Raw genomic sequence first — 11,194 nt, 5'->3', positions numbered from 1 at the left:
AAATTATCCCTAAATGGTGCATTTATGCATGCTAAACGAATTTTATATAGTTATAATAGGTTGTTCATAAGGTTCGACCAAACCAAACCAGATTAGATTATAATTAAATTTCGAGCTTCTTTTTTATTAAACCAATTTCTATGAACAGCACCACAATGCCAAAGTTTTTTTTTAAATATAATTTTTTTTTATGCTGTAGTATATTCTTAAGCATATTTTTATTTACATAGCCCTAAGATAATATCCAAAGTTAAAAAAAATAAGATATCGGATCATGTGCGCAAATACCAAAAAAATAATATTATTTTTTTTTTAGTTTTTTTACAGCGATTCGGAGTTTTTTTCCTACCTGATTTAATCCCCAATATTTCCACAAACAGTGATTAAGAGAAATCATGTATGTGTACCAAAATTTTTTATATCTTGAAAAGCCGTCATAGAGATAATAATAAATTAAACCTTTTCGAATGTTTTTTATTTTAATTAAGGCTTTTTATTCGATATGTGTTCAAATTATACTAAAAAAATTTGATGATGAATTCCATTTATTATTGAAATTATAAATTTTTATTGAAAATTCCAGTTTCGTATGTTTTTAAACTCAAGCCAAAGCATTCAAAATCTCTTGATTTTATTTATTTATCTGATTATCAAGCTTTTTTCTCCCAATTTAAACACCCAATATAATACAACTTCGATATAAATATTCGAAATATGTTGATTTGGTATACGTATGTGATAATAGAGTTTTTTTTGCAAATTTAAACACAAAAAACATTTAACTTAGGGCATTATTGCTCAAAATATCTTTATTTGTGACATTATCAAGTATTTTGGTGCATAATTTCAAGGTTAAATCAATTTAATTTTTGGGCATAATTAGTCAGAAAGGTATAAGTATTTATAACCAACCATGCTAATCGGGTCATCCATCTACCAAATAATAGATTTAAAAGTCGTTTTCAAATAAATTCAAGTTACTTTATAGTATAATCATGTGTATTTCAAAGCTACAATTTTTAATAAGTCAGCCCGCCAGTTTTTGATTATTGCTTACAGGTTTGCGACATTAATTGTAAGGGTATTAAGTTTACAGTACCCTTATGGGTTGATGATTCAAACCTTTAATCATTTAAATCGAGAATTTTAGGCATATCCGTCGCTCAACCAAAGAATTAAATAATAAAACACAAATTAAAAATTTTTCTTGATAATTAAAATGCCGGATAAAACATTACATGACCTAACACGGGATATTATGGTATAAAGCATCTTGACATATAATTTATGTAAGAGTTAGGTCATTAGCCGAAACGAAAGTATAAGTACAAACTGGGATACATAAAAATACTCGAATTAACAAGTTGTGGAGGAATAATTAGATGGATTAGTAGTAAAGATGGTGAAATTTGAATAAGGGCTGACTAAATTTGTTATATTGAGAAAACGAAGGTATTATCAAACAAATATAAAAAAAAATCAAATTAACCATATATTATTATTATGACTATCAAATAAAATGATTATAATAAAAAGCGGGTTATTATTGTTTTATTTATGGACTAAATTGGTGTTGTAATTTAACCCTTTTCTTTGAAGCATAACTTGATTGATTTCCCGTGGGCACATCATATCTATACTCTTGACTATATCCTCTTCTCTTACGACTTCTTCGATGACTCTACTTTTGTTTAGGCAGATTATTAAATCGAATAATTTCAGTTTACCACTAACTATAATAATTGTAATAAAAAAGAATTTAATGACAATAAGAAATTAAAAGAATTTAAAATAACAATAACGCATATAAAATAATTTTAAAGTTTATTGAATAAAATAATTTTAATTATTATTATTAGGTTCCTCAAAACACCTCACAATATTTTTCGAATCCAACAACCACAGGCTCATTATTTACCATACTAACACAAACCTCACCACGTCCGCCTTTCATAACTCTTTTAGGGCTAGGAACCTTTTCTCCTTTTTCAAGGGCTTCTTTTTTAATTATCTTATACGCATCTGATCGGTTTAAAAATTCTTCACGACACCTTGACTTAGAAAGATGTTCACGCCTAATATTCAGTCTTTCTTCAATCTGAGTATTTCCCACGATTCTCTTTACTTTAACACCGATAGTTCGTTCGTCAACTTTATAAACTATGCCAGTTCTTCCATGATATGTTTTGTGTGGCATGTCTTTGTTGAATGCGGAATTTACTTTTATGTCGACATAGTCTTTTATCTTATAGATTTGGAGATATGTGCTTGCGCCTGGCATGCCGTGGTTTCGAAGATCTTTTTTGAACTTCTTTCTTGTGCATTTTCTGAATCCTCCGCGTTTCATTTATTTTGGGGGTGTTAAAAAATAAAAGTATAGGAAAGAAAATGTGAATACGATGGAAAAAATAATATAAATTTTAATTGTTACTATAATAATTCTAAAAATATTAGGACAGTATAAATATATTTTTGTGATTAGTATAAGATAATTTCTCACTTTATGTTTGTTTATGGGCAAACAAAGTCCAAGCCCATTAATATTCATTAATAGACGAAATAATAAGAGTACACCATAGTATAAATGATTTTTAAATTTTGAAAAGTATTATGTATAAAAATACAGCCGATAATTAAATAAATTTTATAGTATCTCACAAAAATAATTAAAAAAAAATATATGGCATATTTAAATCTTATTTTTTAAAAAGATATTGAATAAGCTATGCATCGCTTTTTTTATCATTCTCTAATTTGTAAATTTTGATCAAAAAATAAGGAACACTGTAAAGTATTTTTAACGCAAATAAATGTGTTGGTATTTCTTGAACCACTTAGGAATACTGGCATTAATTTTAAGCATTATAAACATAAAAATTTATTTATAATGCCCTGTTTACTTAGTATTATTTTTTAATATAACAATAAGATTTATTTCTTGAACCTCTTAGGAATACAGGGATTAATTTTAAGCATTATAAACATTAAAATTCATTTATAATGCCTTCTTTACTTATTATTCTTTTTTAATATAAAAATAAGATTTATTTCTTATATAAAAGCATCTGAATTCTATAATTAAAACGATTTGAGACCTAAAATTTTAAATTTCTTTTTTATTCATAGAACTTTGCAGCTATTGATTTTAAATCATAGACTTAAATGCGTTATAATTACAATATAGTATATTTTACATGTAAATGACACCATTATAACTCTCTTTTTAGCAAAAATTAATCTTAAAAACTATGATAATGTCTGTTATTCTATAAAAACAGGTCTTCTGGCTGCGTTAAATATAAATTAGTCGGTATATTTGAAATAAAAAACTCTTCGGTATACGTCTCCATCATTTGAACAGTCAGAAACACCTCTATAATTAAAAAATAATCATGTATTTACAATAAATATTATTTTAACCCCTTCGGATTACAATAATATGCAATTTCCAGAAAATTTCCTAAAGACGAGAATTAAAAAATATATAAATTGAATAATACTCGAAAAATGTATAAGATATACGATTAATTGTAATTTTAAACAATTTTAGCTATTATAATTACATAATTTCCCAAATTTAAGGATGAAAAACACATTTAAATTGAATAATCTTCGAATTTAATATAAATTACAGATTTATAAAAAATTATAGCAACATTTTGAATATGAATATGTCAATTTCCTAAAGATATCGATTAAAAACATAAATTTAATGAATAACCCTCGAATTTAATATAAATTACAGATTATTGTAATTTCAAGCAATATTTCTTATAATAATATTTAAATTTTTACAAAAAAAGATGAAAAACATGAATTTAATGAAAAACACTTGAATTTATACATAAATTATAAATTGTTTTTCTTTAAAAGCACCTTTTCTTATAGAAATATGTTGATTTCCTAAAGATATCGATTTAAACATGAATTAAAGGAATAAAACACGAATTATATATATAAATTACAGATCTATCGTAATTTTAAGCAATTTTTCTTGTAGTAATATGATTGATTTTTAAATATGTGGATAAAAAAATATATTTAAGTAGATAAACAGCTAATACTGTATCTAAATTACAGAGAAGTGAAATTTTCAAGCAATATTTTATATATAATATTAGACAATTTTCTAGATATGAGAATAAAAAACCGAGAAAAGTAAATTCCACCGACTTATATTTTTTTAATAAATAAAATTCGCACGAGATCTTTATCTTAATTAAATTTATAAAAATATAAAGGCAGCATAATCATTTCTTTTTATTTATGGGTTAAGTTATTCATCTCAATAATTTTTTAACCATTGCTTATTTGTTCTTAGAAAATCTAAAATACATATTATATAAGTATTTCCATGATATATGACAATTATAGACGCTTCTTCTTATAAATTATATATATTGACGCGTCTTTAGAGGTTTATACATTAAGCATTGAATTAATTTTATTTACTATTCTCTTGTCCTTATTTATTTTTTATACCCATTAAATAATGGTAAGACCAAACTTTTCTAAAAGATCAAGAGTACCAAAAAGACCATACGACAGAGACCGTCTAATCGATGAAATGAAGCTAGTAGGCACATTCGGTCTCAAGAACAAAAAAGAATTATGGATAGTACAACGAGAATGTGACGACACAAAAAAACGAGCGCGAGATCTATTAATCTCATCCGACGAGAAAAAGCAAATTGTTGAAGGTCGAAACCTTTTAAACACAATAGTAAAAAAAGGAATTTTACCACCAATAAATTTTACACTCAAGTCAGAGATCATCGAGAATTTGAATAAGGTTTTGAATCTGACTGCTTCTGACTTTCTTGAACGAAGATTACAGTACGTCGTTTATTCCATGGGATTGGCTGATAACGTCCATGTTGCTAGGAACATGATTGCTCAGAAACAGATCAGTGTAAGGGGAAATGTTGTTAATAAGCCTGCTTTTACTGTCTCGGCCGATGATGTGGCTTATATCGAGGTTTATATTCATAGTGCTAAGGCTGGTGCTAAACTTGGAAGATATGCTAAAAAGAAGAAAGGAAAAACTGATGGCTATGAAGAAGGCGATGAAGAATAAATAATTTAAAGAGTCTTAACCTTTTTTATCAAGTATTTTATTTAAAAAGATATATTTATAATTTTTATGAACAGGTATTCTTAATTAATAGATTTTTATACTGTGACATATTATGTTTTCATTGTATAAGTATTATTAATTTTATTTTATAATTGATGATTTTTCATATTGTACATATTTTGCATTTTTACTAATCAAACTTTCCGTGTATAGTATTATTAATTTATATATTTCTTGTATTTTTGTAGAATAAATTTTATATTATGTTTATCCTTATTTTACTTTTTATAATATTTATATTTTCAATTTATAGGTATTCTTAATTTATACATTTTTTGTATTGTTGCAAGTTATATACTTTTTGTTGTTGTTACATATTGTATTTTCAATATTTGTATTCATAATTTATTCTTTTATAAGGCACAATTTTTCATATTATTTATTTTTTGTCTTTTAATAAAACGATTTTCAGTGTATAAGTATTCTTAATTTATATATTTCTTTATTTTTATAAATAAATTTTATATTATGCACATTCTTATTTTATAATATTTATATTTTTGATGTATATGTATTCTTAATTTATATTTTCTTTATTTTTATAAATAAATTTTATTTTATGCACATTCTATTATTCCATATGTTATAACATGGGACGGTGTGGTTACACAATATCATAGAAGGTACCTGAAGGAACCAGATGTCACGAACCAGGTTGAGGCATATATGCAAACCTTGGGATTGAGAAAAACCCTTGAATTAATAGGACTCGAAAGAAGGAGGGGCATTGAAGAAGACTATGGAGAGGAGAAGATAGCCGAAAGTATAAATACGCTGTGTGTACAGAGAATCAAGCAAGCTGTGCCTGAGAACAAAAACTAAAATAACGACTATAAATATAGCCCTTAAATAAAAAATAATAATTATGCACATTCTTATTTTATAATATTTATATTTTCGATGTATGTATATTCTTAATTTATATATTTTTGTTGATCACACTATCTTATGATCAAAAGTCCTCTTATAATTATTTATTTATAAAAAAACATTGTATAGAAGGCCCGGCAGCCTATAAATATCTTGTGATAATTGAGAGTAGCAAATCAGAGCTAAAGCAAGAAACTATAGATATAATTGCAGAACAAATATTAAATCGAATAAGAAATTTATGTTAGACTAAACTTAATGGCGGGAATTTATTTAAAGCCATTAATTAACATGCAACATCACTCATAAATTACCATATAGGCGTATTTAAATTAGAACCAGAAGAATACATCAAACTTTATGATAAGATGAGAGATATTTTAAACGAATTCTCTATTAACCTCCAGCCTAGTAATAAACAAAGATTATATATAAAGAGAAATGGACTAGGACGTGGGCTATGTAATATCAAATTTAAAGCTGAGAAGATGATCTACCAGCTAAAAAATCTGCTTGAAAACAGTAAAAACAGCACACCGAGGAGGGCCGCGATTCTAAAAGTAGAAAAAGATAACAAGACATATCTCTCACCAATTGAAGAATATCTTAAAAATAAATATAATGCTAACATCACCGACTCCGAAACACTAGAGAAAAAGCTGCACGAAAGTCTATTGTGTAAAATAAAAGAAAAACCGTTGCATCAAAAACTTTTTGAACCCAAGAATAATGATATGGTTGATATTGTTGGATCATCAAGATGGATAAAAAAAGGCAATATTAAATCAAGTAAAGAAGGAGAATTCTGTTTTATTCAAGACAGAAACGTGTTTTTTGGCGAGAGATAAAATGCCCGCTCTGTAACGAAGCTATGAAAACAATTGATCACCTTGCCACAAAAAGCAAAAAAAATGTTAGGGCATGATTACATGTAAAGCCACAATAAAATTGCAAGATGTCTTCATTTCCTCCTATCAAGACGATACAACTTCAAGAAAACCAAAAAGATCAGAACTCATTCAGTACAAGAAACCTGCGAAAACGAAAATGCAGAAATAGAAGTTGATACCCAAATAATAACGAATATTTTAATCAAACAAAATAGACCAGATATTTTTCTCTACGATAAAAAAGAAAATATGATTACGCTGATTGAAATAGTATAACTTGACTGAAGTTGAGAATGAAAAATATAGGAAGTATGACATCTTGGCGAATGAACTTGGTTTAATTTACAAATGTAAAACAAGAATAATACCATATGTGATGACTTGGGATGGGGTGGTCACAAAATATCATAAAAAATATGTTAAGGAGTTAAAAATACCAGACGAAGTAGAAGCATAGATGCAAGCTCTCACACTCCGCAAGACACTTGAACTCATCTCATTTGAGAGAAAAAGAGTAGTTGATGAAGATAGATCAGAGGAAGGTGTCAAAAGATGCATCAAGGAGTTGTGCAATATTCCCAACACGCTGAACACGTCCAAATAGATAAAATCGATAAACAGAAAATTAACCCATAAATAAATAATAAAATGGACCCCAAAGTAAATACATTGATAAATTATATGCTTTTAGTATTTATTTCAATCGATAGTTTATTTCTGAAATTTATTGCGAGAGTATTGAAAGTGCTGAACTTATAGATTTCAGCATCAATAAGATTAGACAAAGTATTTCTTAAAGGGGAAGCTGAAAAAAGCTATCGAGAAGGGCATATATTTAGCAACTACATTTTACAGTTTTATATATTTCAAGTGATCTATTAGTAGAGTTGAAACACCTTACATGAAATTACAATCCAAAATCATTGTGTATTTAGATTATGGTCATCCTGGCATAATCTGGATCCAAATATGGAAATTTCAAGGGGTCAACTTGGAATTTGCTTTCTTTACACAATCAATATCCGCGTATTTCTTTACTTTCATATTTACCCAAGATTATCTTAAAATATGCAAAATTTCGTTTAAATTTTTTTTTTGATGATTATTTATATTGAGGTAATCAAACCGAGTTAATATAATACAATTTAAAACTTTGACGTATTAAAGTATATGAACTTGCAGATAAAAATACACCTCTTAAAGTTCTTAAATTATTTTTTTGACATTATTTCGTTCACAATGATGTACTTCAAAAAATTAAAATATACCCGACGCGGGGCTCGAACCCGCGACACTTAGATTAAGAGTCTAATGCTCTACCGACTGAGCTAGCCAGGCTTGAACAAATGAGTTAAAATAGATATGAAATTATATAAATTACAAAAATAAAATTACATTTTTGAGCTCGCTGGAAATAATTTTATACTATTTATTATAACAAATGATCATTAAATTTCTTAAATTAGATTCGTTTATTATGCGTAAATTTGATTTTTAACTTTATAATTTGTTCAAAAAGAACTTTAGATTACTCTATACAGTGACTCATTTGGATTTTTCATAAAAATATTTAAAGTGACTTCTTATGATCGAATTATGCATTTTATTATAAGTGTAGTCGATTATCTAATTGCATAATTAAATATCGGTGGCACTATATTAATTCTTATTATTTTGAATGCATATTTTCATGCATTAATATTATATAAAAACTGTATTCTTGCCTTACAATCATAAACACAATAAACATGGAATTTAGTTTTTATAATCGAAATATTTCAAATCTAATTTTTATTCATCATGGCGACATTACATCGCATACTGGTATTTTGGCGATCAGCCTGGACTAAATTGAAATATTGTTCATAAAGATCTTTAAAGCAAGATCAGCCATTTTATTCTGCAAGTAAAATATATATATACTTTTGGTGCATTTGTCTGAGGGTCGAGATTTTAACTTGGTTTCAGCCTATCAATAAATAAGTATTTTATAATTATTTAAGTAAATTTGGATATATACAAAATATTTCCCTTTTTAAAATTATTTGTATAATGATAATCATAGAATCTGTGAATCGATTCAACTATAGGTAGGTCATGAAATATGATACTCATATCAATATCACTTTTATCAAAATGGCTCAAAGAGAAATAATACTCTAATAATAATTCGAAGCAAAATCTGTAATTAGATTACGAATGAAAATACACAGAGTCACATTTTCATATAGCTATTACAACAAACTGCTATTTTAATGCTAAAAGATAGTTATTAATTACAATATTATATGTATTAAAAAGCTTGTAACTTCATTTCATTTTTAATATTTCGTCTTACTATAGGATTGAGGAAAACCCTCGAACTAATGGGTCTCGAAAAGAGGAGAGTTGGTGAAGAAGATATAAGAGAAGAGAATATAATCAAGTTTATATATGATGTGTGCATGAGAAATCGATTTGTTAAGCTTGAAGAAAAAATCCAAAATTAATGTACTAAGCTTTACCCTTAAATAAAATCTTCCATGAATATATTAGCTTTATTTTGATTATGTAATAAATAGAAGGATATATTGTGCTAGAAAGTATATCTTATACATAAATCTGGTGGTTTTTCGAATTTTTTTTGGTTATTTAATCATTACCGTAAAAATAATCTGGTAGTTTTATTTTGCGTAAACCATTTTACAAAATCAATAATTGATATAATGTACGATATATCTATATACACCAGTATATTTACATATGTGCTCTTTTTAACCATGAAATTTATTAGGTGTTTTTTGAACTTCATGGATTGCCTTTTGTTAATATTTTATTTTGTATTTATATTCAAATTTGATCTATATACAAATTTCACCCTTATTTGTAACTTATGCGTGTTATTGTTTTTATATTTTGATGATTCACTTTATTAATATTTTGTAGATTTTTATATTTGAATCTATAAAAATTTTCCTTTTTTATAACCTATTTTGAAATAAGTAAGTAATAAATAAATAAATCATTGCAGAACATTAGGCTCTATAAAACACATATTAATCTTTAAAAATTGTGTTTAATATAAAAACTAAGTTTTTTGAATTATATTTTAGTGAATAAAAAGTTATGTGATTTCTATCAAAACCTGTATTTGATGCTATATTAAAATAATATTGCAACATTAACAGAACAATCCGTGATATATTGTTAAATTATATTTAAATATCTGCAAATAAATCCCTAAGAAACAGAATACCAACTTCGACACAATAATGCCGCCATAAATGTTACTTATGTGTCAAATTTTGACCTGTATTTTAAAATTCAAACGAACATGTTAACACAAAATTTTTGCCGAACAATTTTAAAAGACATTTTTTTCAATTTTAAATATAAAAATTTGATACAATATTTAGATATCTAAAAAAACATAAATATGAAAGTCATGAAGAAATTTATAACTTAAATAATGAGTATAGAGAAAAAAGGTTTCAAAAACGAAATATAATTATTAAATCAAGCTCATATATTAGATAAAACGTCAAAATATCATATACAATATTTCAATAATCAATAAAACATTAAAAATTAAACAAAAATTTTAATGATTATCATGGAAAGACAACAATTTATGAATTATGACAGGAATCATATAAAAATACAATGAACTACAAGTAATAATAATAAAGTCAAAGAAAAATTAATGGGTTAAAGGTAATAAATTATATCTTTGATTATATTTATGCAACAATTTTTTATATAAATACAAAATAAAAATGTATGAGTTTCAAAGAATATTATTTAAGCAAAAATTTATAAAAGTATTTGTTTTTAAAAATGGAATTATTTGAGGGGTTGTAAATCTTTGCATGAGTCGTTTAAAAAAAAGATCAGTGTTCAATTCTGCAATCGAAGCCGCAAGGTATGATGAAATGTAGCACAGAGTACTAGATGAAGAGAATTTTCGCATGTGGTTATTTTTCCTAATATTAAAAGACTGCTAAGGCGAACAAGAATAAAATATAAATAGAATATGTATTTAGTGACCATTTCTTCACTTAAATAGATTTTTATATTTAAATGTTTCGCGAGTAGTGTATACGCAAAGATTAGAAGGGCATCATTATGTCTGATCTGATCATTTATATTTCTATTTTTTCAATAACGAGCATTATTTAAACAAAGGAAATAAGGAATGCAACAAAAATACATAAATAATTTACTTTTGTAATTAAAATTGGCGCAATAGAATAATATAGGTAAGAAGACAATTTTTTTCTGTCCATATGACTATTATCCTCGCCAAAGCCACGATAGC

General features: G+C 26.0%; 1 non-coding gene across 1 annotated transcript; it reads right to left on the bottom strand.

The window, feature by feature from the left end:
* Positions 1-8,162: 8,162 nt before the first annotated feature.
* Positions 8,163-8,235, bottom strand: TRNAK-CUU (transfer RNA lysine (anticodon CUU)). The gene has a single exon. It is a non-coding gene; the product is annotated as a tRNA-Lys (tRNA).
* Positions 8,236-11,194: the final 2,959 nt, after the last annotated feature.

This window comes from Rhyacophila brunnea, unplaced genomic scaffold (assembly GCF_057557595.1).
Source record: "Rhyacophila brunnea isolate RB1 unplaced genomic scaffold, BYU_Rbru_1.0 scaffold_100, whole genome shotgun sequence".
In the NCBI taxonomy this organism is placed as follows: Eukaryota; Metazoa; Arthropoda; class Insecta; order Trichoptera; family Rhyacophilidae; genus Rhyacophila; species Rhyacophila brunnea.
Note: the sequence above shows the minus strand (reverse complement) of the source record. Positions and strands in the feature narration are given on the sequence as shown.